Consider the following 15,973-nt stretch of genomic DNA (forward strand, 5'->3'; position numbering starts at 1 on the left):
GTGTGTGTGTGTGTGTGAGAGAGAGAGAGAGAGAGAGAGAGACAGAGACAGACACAGAGACAGGGACAGAGACAGAGACAGAGACAGAGAATAATGTGTGAAAGAGAGTGTGTATGTGTGCATGTCCTTGTGTGTGTGATTGTGTGTATATTTGTGTGTGTGGGGGTGAGTGTGTGAATGTGTGTGTGAAAGAAAATAATGTGTAAAAGATACTGTGCGTGTTCCTGTGCATGTGTGTATGTGAATGTGTGTGTGTGTGTGTGTGTGTGTGTGTATTCATGTGTGTCCAGAGGAAACAAATCCCCATATCTGATGTGAGCACTTGGGATTGAATCCAGGAAACCATGAAAGTGAAGTACATGCCTCAATACCAGCCTGGGATAAAAATCATCTAACCGACTCCACCTTCACTTGTCTGCATTGAACTGGCAAACCATATTGTATGATCAGTGTTCACCTTTAAGATTCCTTCCGCATCCAAACACATTTTCGTCTTGTGAGTCTAGTCTCTTTTCCTGGCAGGAAACCACATGAAGATGATGAGCTTAGTAATCCCGTGGCTGTTAAGTGGTGCCAGAAAAGGATTGGTTTGTTTTTTTCATTTGCATCCTTCCCTCGGATATAGGATTATTTGACTACCTCAAATCCTTGAAAATCAATTCTGACCTTAGGTAAGAGAGATTTAAAATGTTCGTAGCACCCCAATCTCATAAACAAGTCATCCGAGTCCAGCTCCAAATGACACTGTGCCCTTAATTTTTTTCTGCTACTGTGGTCTGTACCTCAGCTCTTGCTACAAGACCCATATTATTCTCTGTCTCAGGAACGTGCTTCCAACGTCTCTCTGGGGTATCACGGAGTCTTACACTCAGGACTACTCCTACATTGCCTCCACCAAAGGCAGAATATTCATATCTGATCGCCTTTGCCTATGGTTCCCAGTTTATATCCTGGCTGTGATTTTTAAGCTAGTTTCTGGTTTCTACATACAAAAGATCGCTATTCCACTAGAGTCTTCTCTTCTAAATGAGCTACGTTGCCTCTAGGTCTCAGATGTGCTTTGATTGGTAGACATACTCTAAGGTAGACACTGCTTCTAAATGGGCCGTTTGTTAAAGAGAATCCTTTCAATTACTGAAGAAAAGTTAAAATGATGAATATTACATGTGCCTATTGGCACTGGCTTGCCTCCTTCGGTTTTTGTTATTCACATGTAATGTGTGTGCCCAGGAAAGTCAGGTGTCACAAAGGCATCTAAGTTGTACAGGGAAGGAATAGATAGTCAATGCTGCAAAGGAGAGGTCTAGCAATGACCCATGCTGGACCTTTATGTGCTGGGATGTATTTCAGTTAACAGGTGGTAGTTTTAGAGATTTTTGAAGATGAGTTTGTCATAATAAAATGAATGTGAAAGTGAGTACACGACCTAAATGCTTTCATTCGGAGAAACTTAGATTTAAAGATAACACAAGAGGACAGAAACGTATCAAGAAGGACCTAGCATCTCTCCAAAAGACATGCTCCTCCCACAGAGTATGGGACACTTGTTTGGGTTAGTGAACTGGGCTTGGGGCTGGCTGCCCGTAAGATGAAAGACTTCATTAACTCATGAGGAGGGAGATATAGGTAGAGGGATGCTAAAATTCACCGGAGGGAGCGGTGCCCTTCTCAGGGGGTAGACGTGAGGAGACTATTGGAAGAACACACAATTGCTGGTTTCAGGGAGATTTCTCCCAGCTTGGCACATGGTTTCCGTGCTCAAATGGGTTTGGTGTTGAGCTTCCCTGATCCTGATCAAATGCAAACTCTTCCTCAGCAGTTCTGGGGTGCATCCTGGAAAACCTGCATTTCTAAAAAGTGTCTGCTTATCCTAATACTTCCACTTGCTGGATGCTGAGAGAGACTGGCCTAGCTTTAGATGGATCCATTTGTTTCTGGTGGATTAAGTTTAGCCACATTCCTGTGGCCAACTTCCCACAAAGTCTTTTCCTGTTTGGATGAAGCTGCTTTACTTTACGGAGAAAAGGAGAGGGGAAAATGTACCGCAAAAGAGCTGATCGTTGACTTGAAATGCAAATATGATTTCCCAAACGGCAATATGTAAATGAATTATCATCAACAAACTGAACGACAGGCACGAAAAGGCTTTTTTCAAAAGTACTATTGAAGAAATTTCTGGACACCTAATTACTTCTTTCTTTTATATTCCACCTACTTTGCACAGCACAGCTAAATCTCTCTCCCTGGTGAACTGTACTCAGAGCTACAGCACCCACTTGCTCTCTTGATTTAGGGATACTGTTCTATACTGAATTTTACCATCATTTACATACCTGTTTTCATCTTGTCTTTCCAGAGACTAGGAAGCACTCAAAAGAGCAGGAATAGTAATAATATCAATACCCAATGTATTAATTACCGTATACCAAACAGCACAAATGCTGTTCAGGCACTGTACTTACATTTAATACTTTCAATTCTGTTATCCTTGTTTCACGTAGGAGAAACTTTAGAATTACATAGAAAAGATGACAATGCACAGGTAGATTATAGGTCCACACATAATGTCCATCCACTATTTCTTTGCCTAGAACGGTAGCTTGATTCTGAGTAGCCATGCCTCTCTTGAAACTGCTGCAGCCAGAGGCTACAGTGTAGCCAACCACAGACAAAGAGTGTGGCAGAGCTTGAAGAAGGACAAAGAGAGCTGAGAACAGTGGCCTCTTGCTAGAACAGTACTTTCCTGTCAAGTTACTGAGTATTTGACTGTGTTCTTTTCTCTAGTTTCCTTACTGATGACTTACCATTCCAGCAGCCGTCTTGCATTATGAGGTGACCTTGGAAATCAAGGTCATATACCTATGTAACATAGCCCAAAATTAAAAAGAACCTGCATGCTAGTGAAACTGAAGTAGCCCTCTGTCTTGCTTTTTGAATTTTTTCCCTCTCAGTCTGCTCTTGCTTTATTTGGCATGCATGCCATTACCAATAAAAGGTATTACCCAGATTCTCTCTTACACAAATCAACTCTGGCAACAGTAGCACCTAACACATAGTTTGTAGGCAGCAGGCAGTTTAGTTCACTAAAAGAATGAAAATTCATAGGCAAATGGATGGAACTGGAAAGTATCATCCTGAGTGAAGTAACCCAATCACAGAAAAAGACACATGGTATGCAATCATTGATAAGTGGATATTAGCGCAAAGGCTCGAATTACCCTAGATCCACAGAACACATGAAACTCAAGAAGGATGACCAAAATGTGAATGCTTCGCTCCTTCCTTAAAAGGGGAACAAGAATACCCTTGGCAGGGAATAGGGAGGCAAAGTTTAGAACAGAGGCTGAAGGAACACCCATTCAGAGCCTGCCCCACATGTGGCCCATACATATACAGCCACCAAACTAGATAAGATGGATGAAGCAAAGAAGTGCAGGCCGACAGGAACCACATGTAGATCGCTCCTGAGAGACACAGCCAGAATACAGCAAATACAGAGGCGAATGCCAGCAGCAAACCACTGAACTGAGAATAGGACCCCCGTTGAAGGAATCAGAGAAAGAACTGGAAGAGCTTGAAGGGGCTCGAGACCCCATATGTACAACAATGCCAAGCAACCAGAGCTTCCAGGGACTAAGCCACTACCCAAAGACTATACATGGACTGACCCTGGACTCTGACCCCATAGGTAGCAATGAATAGCCTAGTAAGAGCACCAGTGGAAGGGGAAGCCCTTGGTCCTGCCAAGACTGAACCCCCAGTGAACTGGATGGTTGGGGCGAGGGCAGTAAAGGGGGGAGGATGGGGAGAAGAACACCCATATAGAAGGGGAGAGGGAGGGGCTAGGGGGATGTTGGCCTGGAAACCGGGAAAGAGAATAACAATCAAAATGAAAATAAGAAATACCCAAGTTAATAAAGATGAAAAAAAATGAATGTATTTTGCACTAAGATAACTGTTCCTGAGATATTCTTGCAAGGTCCTCTTCAGGAGATAGAAGGTATAAATGTAATGACATCTCTATGAACACTCTGAAGGTGGGGAAGGGTATCTGCCGAATGCTATAGGCATTTTCAAACATGCTTTTTTGCATCTTAGTGTTTGAGGTGTCCATATTTTTCTCATTTGAAAGCCATATATCTGAAATAAGTATTATCACCCATGCATTCATTTTGGGGCTATTTATAACAATAATAAACACATATGAGTCAGAAAAATGACACACAGACAGCATTTCCTGTGGAAGAACCAAGAAGTGAAAAAAATAAAAATTATGTAAAACATTATGTAAAAGTTAAGTATTGTGTTAAACATTAAGAGCAAATACCAGAAAATGTTTCCATCCCCACCAGGAACACCAATATGGGTTTTTACTTCAGGAACGGTTCTGGTAATAGAAGGCTGGTGCATGTGTACGTCACTGGTTGGGTAGAGTCTTGTTTACACTCTACCATGGAACCCCATCATCCATCCTCTGACTGAGAGATGCCTAAGAAAGTTCTCCATTAGGCTTGAATGTGCAAAGCTTTCCATGGCCTTGCCTAGGCTTTTGTTGTCTAACAGCCTCAGTTAAACAATAATCGATTTACTTCCCCACATTGTTTCCTTCTGCTCTGCTATTATGCCATTCTCTGAAGCCCAACCATTTCTTTCCTTAAACAATATCGAACCTTTCAAAGCAAACTGGAGAGAAGGATGTGAATGTTAGCGATTGAATATGCATGGGAACTTTGATTCATACCCAAGACATACTTTGAGATTGAAGCTAGGAGCTAGAACAGACCTGGTAATCCTGATAATTGTTTGTGGAAGACATTGAAAATTCAGGTTGGCAATATCTGATCACATCCAAGGAGGGTTAATTTTCACTATTCTCTAATGATACAGCCAGAAGTAGGTGTATTATTGTTTCCCCTGCCCCGTGTGTGTGTCTGTGTGTGTGTGTGTGTGTGTGTGTGTGTGTGTGTGTGTGTGAGAGAGAGAGAGAGAGAGAGAGAGAGAGAGAGAGAGAAAGAGAGAGAGAGAGAGAGAGAAGGCTTATCTGAAAGAAGAACTTCAGACAGGGGCCCAGCACAGGGTGATGAATTGATAACTGGGTGAGACGCAGCTACTTATTTTGAAGTTATGGTCTCAAGATGGTGTAAAATGCTACAGTGGATGATCACACACTCAAGAAAAATAAGCAGCACTACATAGATTTGATGGTTATCCCTTCTTTTTAAATGAATTAGAACACAAACCTGGGTATGTATGGAATAAGGGAGGAATCTGGGTAGTATTAGGGAAGGGGCATTATATGGTTAAAATACAATATCTAAAATTCTCAAAGAATAAAAATATTGTTTTAAATGCAAGGTCATCCACAGAGAGCTCCTTACTCCCATCCCTGGGAAGCTGTAAGAGATCTAACAGGGAAATAAGCTCCTCGAGAACAGGCTTCTTGTATGAAGACACAATGCAGGAGACACCTGGTGAGGGCAGTTGTCCCACTCAATGTAGTTTGGAGCAGACTCATAGCCAGTGAAAGTTCAGTGCCTGAGGTGAGGTACTTTGAGGTCCTCATAACTCAAGATTAATTTCCATCCCTGTCCTGTAAAATTTTATTTTTGTAAAAGTTCCACCTGCTCTACAATGCCCCTGATTTACAGCTGCTACCTCTTGGTCCTCTGCTATCCTCTTCTGCCTACAGAAAAGAGTCCTGGCCTACTGTAGGTCACCAGCTGTGGGGACAACTGAGCTGCACATTAGCAGACGTGATGCTTACAGCAGCTGGAGTTGGTGCCGTGATACATACACCAACTCATAGATGATGGATCGTCCAAATGCACTCACCACACGCCCCCTTCTTTTCACCCAGGGAATTTTATTATCTTCTCCAGATTTTTTTTTGTACAATTTCTTTGTCTCTTTTAGAAAACGTTTGTGTTATTTTCTCTGTAGCTGATTCCAACCCTAGACAAGCTGTAGCTTATCAGGAGAGAATAGAGCTTTACATTTTATGGTCAAAACACAAAAAAGTGCAAAGGTAGAACCCGCAGCCCTACCTTGTTGGTTGCACAAATGATAGCCATGATTTTTCCATCAACTTTTTCCCAACTTCTATTAGTTGCCTTATGAAGAGCAACAACTTCCATATCTGGCTTGGTGTTTTCAGGGACTGGCATAGATCCTAGAGCACACATATAACAAATGCAGAGGGATAGCTTAATGAATGGATATTAGGCATAGCTGTGGAGACAGTTGTTTTTTTCTCCCTGTAATAATGAAAAGATTAAAAAGATTCATAGTTGTTCCAGGCAGCTAATACAATCCTATAAAATTATACAAAAAATAGCGAGCAAAGTAACATATGTGTGTGTTGTTTCATACACATATAATCATGTATGTCATTTCACATGTATCTATATAGAAACATGTATGTATGTATGTATGTACATTCGTACGTATGTATGAAATCATGTCATCTGCAGGAAGAAATGGATGGAAGTACATGGACTGGAGGAGAGCAGGGAAACTACAAATAGAGACCATTTGGAATGAGGAGAAAGGAGAGAATGGGAGCAATGAAGAATAATGGATGGGTAAGCATGATGAAACCACACTTATGGATGTATGGGGTGTTATAACCGAATCTCTCTTACACCGTGCAGTTAAAATGTTAGCAGAGTACAGTGTCAAACAGAATCCCAACTCAGAAGCCTGGGTGACATGGTGAGTTCCCAGGCAGCATGAAGAACATAACTCCTTGTGTTATATGGTAAGTTCTAGATTCTGTAAATAAACAAGTAAACAAATCAACAAATTAGTCAGAACACACGTGGGGCTGGAAAGAGAGCAGGAAGCTCCAAGCGCTGATAGGCCAGGGGAGAGTGTGACTTCAGTACCTCACTCCAGCTACCAATGTATCCTGTTGAGGAACTCTAAAAGATAGACTTATCAGAGTTATCACAGCTCCCATGCCAAAAAACAAAACAAAACAAAGCAAAACAAACAAACAAAAACCCAACCAAACAAACAAACAAAAACAAGCAAACAAACAAAAAAACAAAAACCAGCTCTCCTACAAACTCCTGGAAATCACTAGCTAAGGGCTTAAGGTAGCAATTGAGTGTGTTCTGAAGCCAGGCGACCCCCTGGAGGTGAGCTGTAGTAAGAGCCTGGTACTAATAGAGACAAGCAATGCCATTGTAAAATCCTATACATATCTCTGTAAATTTACTCCAAATAAAACCTAACCAACAGAATGCTCCACAAATGGCTTTCTCCCTCATTCTGGGTTACACACCTGTCTGGGGGGCTCTGTTTATGACCTTGGATATCCTCTCCAAAGACATTATCCATATAATTAAGAAATTACTTCTTTAGTAGATGACAGGACTGAGGCATTCTGCTGAGCTAAAGAGTGGGCTGAAAAGAGAGCAACTGAATCCTCAGTTCCAGGCGAAATGGGTTGATTTTTACCGGATCCAACTCTAAATGACATCCTTTCCACCCTCTCAGTTCTGGTGTCATCCCACGTAAAGTAGGGATCTAGTAGATGTTTACTTGCTTTGTGAATTATACTCTGCAGGCATTATTTGGAAATGGCGAGCACTGGGAACAATTACAAGTTAAACTGGGTATTTGGACATTACCTAGAAGCACTGGTCTATACAGGTTACTGCTCTGGACTGGGGCATTGAGGTAAGGTAGTAATGCTTGTCTAATTGTCCCTAGCAAAAACACTTCCTCCATGGATCAGATGTAATTACTTCAGTAGAAAATAACTTAAATAGCACCAGTCTAGTGCAAAAGTATTATATTGCCTTATGTTGATGGAGAAGCAGTAATAATTGACTGGTGCAATGGAAGACACTGTGCACCCCCTCATAGCATGTTATTTCCTATTAAACAGGAACTGAGCCAGTGGTGAGCTCAGAACCATAGCAGTTGAGCAGATGTATTAACACCAGGCTGAAGAGGGAGGAGCCCTTTAGTTCTTCACATCATTCTCAATATGACCATCAAAGGATGCCATCCCAGTTAGCCCAAACCAGAGCAGAGTGCATCATTTCCTCACCCTGTTGGGGGAGTCAAGGGCAATATGATGTATGGATTCTTGGGCCATTTTGCTCATTTTGTGTGGACACCCCTGGGTTCTTCCTAAGAAAGGCAGGGATTTGTACTTAAAAAGAAAAACAACAAAAAAGTTAAAACAAGTTTTAAAATTCAGGAATGAGAGGGAAAGTTCATCTAGGGAACTTGTTAGGAGTCACAAGTTCAAAGACATTCGAGAAGAAAGGGAATTTTAACGGCTCAGCCAGTTAGTTAACTGCCTTTATTTCCACAAAGACTCTGGAAATACCTTGTGTAAATGAAGTCGGTTCAGTTTCACCAATGTGATCAAGGGAGCCACCTTTTGGGCATTGCTGACAACTACAGCAGTTAATTACTTTGCCCTCTTTCTCTGTGGCTGCCTACAGAGTTAGTGCAGAACACCAGGTTTCTTGAAGTAGAACAAGACCTGGGTCTTTGAATTGTTATCAATCTCTGACACGGACTGCAGTTTGTAGACTCCGGCTATTAATCACGATGCACGTATTTTTGCATCTTGAGAAATTATGTTACGCTGAAAACTTCAGAAGAAAATCTAAACTCTTCTTCATTCCGAAAATTTTTGATATCACAATCATAAAATATTCGTGATAAGAAAAATTTTAAAAAAAATCCTAAAGTAATGAGTCATGAACCTCATCTGCAGTTTCATTTTCTTTGGTTTCAATTTCCAGCAGTCAACTTTAATTCAAAACTATTGCTTGGGAAAATCCAGCAGTACATAATGTGTATGTTTTAAGCTGCGATCGATCTCTAGTATGGTAAAGTGACATGCAGTCCAATCCTATCCTACCTGGAAATTATGAGATCATCAAGAACTGAGTCACCCTTTTGAGCAGTGTATGCACTGCCTGCCTGACAACTATCAAATCCAGAGTGGCTGTGTTTTAGAGCTTGTTCTGAAGGCAGGCATATCACTTATGCATAACTTTTTTTGTTATATATATTTTTAATTTTATTTAATCTATTTTTATACTCCAGATTTTATCCCCTTCCCAGTCCACCCTCTGACTCTTCCACATCCCATACCTGCCCACCCCATCCACCAGGATGTTTCCATCTGACTCCAGCAGACCTCCCCAGTCACTGGAGCCTCCAGTCTCTTGAGGGTTCGGTGCATCTTCACTAACTGAGTCCAGACCTGGTAATCCTTTGCTGTCTATGTGTTAGGGGTCCTCATATCAGCTGGTGTATGCCACTTGGCTGGTGGCCCAGTGTCTGAGAGATCTTGGGGGTCCACATTAATTGATACTGCTGGTCCTCCTACAGGGTTGCCCCCCCTCTCAGCTTTTTCCAGCTTTCCCCTAATTCAACCACAGTAGTCCACAGCTTCTGTTCATTGGTTGGATGTAAACATTTGCATCTGACTCAGCTGCTTGTTGGGTCTTTCGGAGGGCAGTCATACTAAGTCCCTTTTTGTGAGCACACCATAGCCTTAGTAATAGTGTTAGGGCTTGGGGCCTCCCCTTGAGCTGGATCCCAGTTTGGGCCTGTCACTGGACCTCCTTTTATTATAGTATATTACTATAGTTGCTACATCTTATTTGTTATTAATATTCTACCATACCTAATTTATTTTAAACATCATAATAGACATGAACAGGAAAGCAAGGTAATATAGAAAGTTTGAAACTATTCATGAATATTTGAGCATAGGTCAAATGGGTAAGAGTCAACTATTATATTCCAAAGCCTAATTGGAAATGATTCAACACTGATCTGGCATAGAAGTGACATTTCATTTTGTTTTAAGGCAGCACTAATTACCCAATAAATGCTCGTTGGAAAACAGAAAATTATTCTCAGAGTTGTGATTTATTAAGTACTCATATAGACTACTGTGAGTCATTTCTAGTCACCAGAAGAACAGGTAAAAACTAATATGTGGTGACAGGAAAGACCGGTCTCACTTCTCAGCCTTTGGCTAAGATTATAATTGACCAAGAAAATGCACAGGCAACCTTTCAAAAGATGATGTAAATGTTCTAATGGGGTTATTGTCACAAGAATCCAAAAGTACGGACACTTGCAAGCTGTTCTTTGTTCCTGGGCAAGGTGGGTGGTTAAGTTCTCTAGTGCTAGAATTAAAGACTTTCTCTATCCTTGGGATGATTCCTCACGCTTTTCAATTAAACCCCATCAGAATCCAGATCAAATCAGGTTTTGTTCCATGGACAAATCAGAAGTTGTTCCAAGACAATAGGTGAGCCCAGCACTGGACTTGTTTGTTTCAGGATATGTCAATGAAAATAAGTCTTTAATGATGACTATAATAATTTCAGGCAACTGCTGGCTAGCTACAGTGGTTCGCAAACCCTGTGGCACTACCATCACATGAAACGCTTCAGAAAACATCAATCCCGGATCTCCACTCATAGGTTCTGAGTGTAGAGAACTACAAGAGGTCCAGAAAATTCAAGTACACACCAGAATTCATGTAGAACACTTTCTCAAATCCCATCCACAAAAGCATCATCAGCAAACACCACAAAAGTGTGAGTGTGTGTGTGTGTGTGTGTGTGTGTGTGTGTGTGTGAGAGAGAGAGAGAGAGAGAGAGAGAGAGAGAGGGAGGGAGAGAGCCCTCCCCCTCGTGCACACAAACACATGTATGCACATTCATGTATTTGTGTGCACAAATATGTGCATATATAAACACATGTACCATTAGCATTTTTAATGAAAAACTTGAGGAATCTCCTTAAGACATCTGATGTAGAAATTTGGGCTGGGGTCAGACATCCACACCTCAGCAAGCCATACTGATGATTCTAGGGTGATGTACAGTTTCCGCACTGATTTAGAAAATCTCTTTTATGGTGTTTTAGGATCTAATATTCCTCAACTTAGTTTTATAACCCCATGGTTTTGAAGTTTATTCTTTTATGCTGGCATTCATTTTTTATCTTAAGTAGATGTATATATCAGCCTGGATAGTGTGTGAATTTCTGTGTTCTGTAATTCTTTCTCATTTTCTAAATTCCTCTAAATGGTCAACTCCCCTGCAGCTTATTACCTTCCTGTCGTTACCTATACATTTTGTGCTAAATCGACTCTAAGACTATCTCTCTGCTCCTCAATATCCCCTCTTTGTGCTGCAAAGCTTTTACTTTTATTTTCCAGCAGAGCTTGGCTAAGCCCAGTGAGAAAGCTCACACTCTTTATTTGTTCTTGCAGCCTGCACCGACTGACACCTCATCAGTCAGTGTGGACGGGAAATGGCCTCAATCTTTCCAGCTATTGTTAACGAAGATTATATCCAGGAGAAATATATCATCTGTCATCTCTGATTTATTTTATTTCTCACACTGGTGATTTGGTAGTTATTTCAGCTGCCCAGTGCAATTATTCAAAAGCTTCAAGGTTATTTATTTTGTAAACAAGGGTTTCCTCTAGGTCTTTGTGAATTTTGTAATAAACTTGATTATCAGAATGGTTCTAGAAGTTCGGTGTTGCCCTTGATCCTCGTCTGCCTGCACTCACTGCTCTAGGGTTCTCTTAAAGCTTGGATTTTATTACCCTTAACCTTCTAGAAGGTTGAATTTTACCTTCTCTTTCATTAGATCTTTAGCAGGGTTTCTTTTCTATTTTAGGTTTATTAATTCGCTTATTTTTCTTCACGCTAAATGTCTCTGAAGATTCCTTGGATATATTTGCATTATTTTCCAGGCCTCTTGCTTTCTAATCCCTTGTTATGTTTCACAGGTTATTTTTCTTTATGTTTTATATGCCACCGATCTTCACATTCAAAAGAAAAAAGTAAACACAAGTCCTTTACTCTTTTGTTCATCAGTTCTGTCCAGTTTTAGAAAACATAGCTCAAAACTGTACTTCCTTTGAGACATTTACTTTCCATCCTGACCCCCACACTTCCAAAGATCTTTGATGCTTGCATGATCTTTTCATATTTCAAAAAATAAGTTAAGATATTTTTAGGTTCTGTTAAATATTGTGCTGTCAATTATTATCTTTCCATCATAGGAAAGAATATTATCCTTAAGATAATGGCCTATGAACAAAGTTTCAACTAACTATTATTAGTTATTGATTCAAGAGACCTAATCATGAAAATGCTACATGGCCTAGTATTTTCAGAGACTGTAGTTTTCAGAACCCAGAATCTGTAATTTCTAGCTTCTGTGGAGAAGGAGGATGTCATCACCAAATGCATGATGCCTCTTCTGTGCTTGTATCTGTTGCTGCTTGGCTTCCAGAGAGCTAAATAGCCCCCTCTACTGATGTAAGCCAGTTTTCAAGTCATTTCTCACTTGGGTTCTACATTCTGTAATGGCTTCTTATTTTTCCCTCCTCAGCTTTGTTCTCACTTCATTTCAATTCTCAGAACTCGCTTCCCAGACTCTTATGTTCTTTATGCCTTATTCCTCCTAGACTGCGTACGACTTTTCTTCTAAACAGAGACCAGAAACATGTAGCCTAAGGACCAACTACCAGCTGTTTTCTAGATAAAATTATATAAGAATGTAGCTATGTCCATTCATTTAAATATTGTTGTGACCACTCCTGCCAGAATTCTGTAGTTATGAAAGAGCCTATGTGGCTCAAGGAAAACAGTTACTGCCTGGCACTGTTCACACACAATTTGCAAACTTCTGCTCTGAAATTTTATTAATGACAAGTGCAACCCTTGATGCTAAGGCTAAAAATGACAAGTGACCCCTGCCAGGTCATTCTTGGGTTCAATATTATTACTTTGTCTTCAGGTCCTGTCCATTTCCTCTGTAGTTTCAATGACAGGATGTCAATTGAGAAACAGTTTGTTCTTGTTCTCATTGAAAGCCTAGCAAAACTTTCTCTCCTTCAGGTATCAAAGCCCCATTTCCTCTAGGGAAACAAACTCGGGCTTTATCTGTGGGCAACAGTGACATGCTTAAAATAACTGTGCACATTATTAGGTGGCCACCGAAAAGGATGAGAATTTAAAGCATGTAATTATTAATTTTCCACATTTTTGCACCTTTCAAAGCACATTTTGTTCTGAGGATATATAAAAAGAGACTAAGGAAGTTCTGATACAAAACTAAAATATAAAACTCCCCAAAACATCAAAATGAAGTATATTGCTCTCACAATGCAGTGTATTAAAAAACTAGTCTTAAGTGGTTCTCAACTTTCCTAATCTGTGACCCTGTAATACAGTTCCTCATGTTGTGTGACCTTCTATCATAAAATTATTTTTATAGCTTCTACCTGTAATTTTGCTACTATAATAAATTGTAATAAAACAATAACAATAACATCAAAAATGAACAAAAATTGTCTTAATTCTCTGAGCCTTCTTGACCCACACCCTCTCCAAAGTGACAGTAGCATATCTTTTGCAAGATTCTCCATTCCGGTGACTCTCCCATGGCCTTGGGGTTGGTGTTGACTGATAGATCACAGCAAACTTAAAATGTCAGTTCTGAACCTTGGCCCTAATAACCTTAGATTCTGGCCATGACTAAGAAAAGTAAGTCTGCAACAGCTTGTCAGACATAGGAAACATATAAGAAGAGAACTGGATTTTTTAGATCAGAGCCATCCTAAACCACCCACCCACAGGTTGGCCTGCTAGTAGACCAGATTCCCAAGAAGAACCACAGCCCAAAACATGTAAACCTTATATTCAACTTGCAGAAACAGTAAACAGATTACATTTTACAATTTTACATTTTATAAGAGTTATTGTTAATCAATAACTCTTTGGGAAGACCTGTTGAATATACACAGAGTCAGTCAGGATAAAACTTGATATTTATTGTACATTGATATTGCTGTTCACATTTCTTGTCTTTCATTTGCTCTTCTAAAAAGTGACAGTTGTATAATGACCCCTTAGATAATAATGTACCCTATCTACTTCCCCAAAATTTTCATTTCAATCTCTAGTCTACTCAAGCTCAAATGTAAATGACTAATAGAAGATTAAATATTTTTCTTCTTAGGGGATCTCTGTGTTTTATACATGTTTAACGTTTACATTGATATTAACTGGTTGAAACTACTTCAACAATGTACTACAGACTAGATGGATTAAGCAACAGAAATTTATTTTGTAAGTACTACAGGATAAGATCATGGCAGAATCAAGTTTGATTGTCTCCAAGGTGTCTCTTATCTACTTGCTAGATGACCTAAGTATGGTCATCCTTCCATAGTGTTATGCCAAAATTACATTTTTGTAAGAATTCCAGTCCTATGAGATTAGAGGACAACCTAATGTCTTAAACATTTTAACACCCTTTGGCATCCTAGCCCCAAGAACAATTGCATTCTCAAGTATTAGAGGTTAGAAGTTCAGATTATGAATTTTGGGAGGTGAAGGGGTCTCAATTTGATCCCAGACATGGGCTTTAGGGAAAACCTTTCAGGAAAATAAATGAGGACAGAAGGAAGCTTCCGAGTGGAAATGCTCTCAAAGTCAAAGCCAATCAACATGGGTTGAGAATATATGACTGCAGACCTCTGTTGCTCAAATACAGAGCTGAGCATCTGACCACCATGTTGTTGTTATTAGGAAGTTACCCCTATTCTTACCATCAGAACTCTTATAGGTTAACAGTGGAATAAGAGACAAAGCAGGGATTCTAAACTAAACTCCCATAACAGAAAATAAAGACCATGCTCTTACCTCTCGAAAATGCTAGCAAAAATTGAGATCCACAGAGAGCAAAGTAATTAGAGGCTGCTTCTGAATCATACCCAGGAGCAAAATGGAAGAACTCTGCAGATCATAAGTGAAGTCAGATGGGAAATAGCACCAGAGTATAATTTGCAAAAACATCAAAAGTGCAATGTTCTCATGAGCATGAGCATGGCAGCATCCAGAAATGACAGGGTGATAACACTGGGCTGAAAGGGAGTGGAAATGCCTAAACCATGCATTCTCAGTAAAAGAAGGAATGTCAGACTAAGGTTGTTAATTAAATATAAAGCAGGTTAATGATGACAGGGTAACAAAATAGCACAGGGTAGATACCATCTGTAGCTTCCCAGTCTCTAGAAGTTAATATTTAACTTTCATGAAGTTTGGTCTAATCAAAAGTAAACAGGGAATTAAATGGGTTGTGTTATACCATTACAGTAGCTAACTGTAATGAGGCTTTTACAATTTCGAAATGACTTGGTAAAATTTATGTACGCCAAACATCCAGTTCTTTCTGTAGTATTAGTCATATTTAAAATGTTCAAAAGGTACTTGTGGGTGGTGATTGACGAACAGCTCCCACACTGAACATTTTCATTGTCCCGAGATGCTCTGTTGTTGGACTACACAGTACTGGAACATCAGATGAACCATGGGCAGTTTGTTAAAGAATGCTCTAGCAGGGGACATAAAAGCAGTTCTGGGAAATTATCCCTAACTGTAGGAGCTATGGCTTGCAGGAACTGAGAAGTTTATCAGACAACTCTGGACACTGAGCTCGTGTAGTGAAATATGCAGATGGCTGCTGCAGTTAAGTTGTATTTTTCCTCATTTTTTAAAGCTCAACATCAACATGACCTGGCTCAGTCTCAAAGCATCCTACTACATTGCCTAAATGCCATGTGGTCCTGATATTGCCCACATAGATCTCCTACTCTATGAATGGCTTCCCACAGTGAGTCTGTCCTGAAACCAATTTTGAAAACATATAGTTCCTTTCACAAATTTAAACTGGCTCCAACAATGTGATAATATGATCCAATCTATTTTAACTCTATCCAGAGGAATATAAGTAGATCCAAGGGAAACAAAATATAATTTTAAGATTTAGCATTAGTTTGTCCATTAAAAGGAACAAATTCTCTGTGATGATAGAAAAATGTATATGCTGTCTTTTACTGTCTAAAATCAAATTTTGGTTCTTATTACTCTGTAGAGTTGTATCTTGAAGTATT

General features: G+C 39.9%; 1 long non-coding RNA gene across 3 annotated transcripts in view; it reads right to left on the reverse strand.

The window, feature by feature from the left end:
• Positions 1-15,058, reverse strand: part of LOC134486160 (uncharacterized) — a 34,010-nt gene extending 18,952 nt beyond the window's left edge. For all 3 annotated transcript variants that reach the window (XR_015683821.1, XR_015683820.1, XR_015683819.1), the window contains exons 1-2: positions 14,724-15,058; positions 6,045-6,169 (exon numbers count right to left, since the gene is read on the reverse strand). This is a non-coding gene — a long non-coding RNA (uncharacterized LOC134486160). The remainder of the gene's footprint in view (positions 1-6,044; positions 6,170-14,723) is intronic.
• Between the last annotated feature and the right edge of the window lie 915 nt (positions 15,059-15,973).

The sequence above is a fragment of the Rattus norvegicus genome, chromosome 3 (genome assembly GCF_021556685.1).
Source record: "Rattus norvegicus strain SHRSP/BbbUtx chromosome 3, alternate assembly SHRSP_T2T, whole genome shotgun sequence".
Taxonomy (NCBI): Eukaryota; Metazoa; Chordata; class Mammalia; order Rodentia; family Muridae; genus Rattus; species Rattus norvegicus.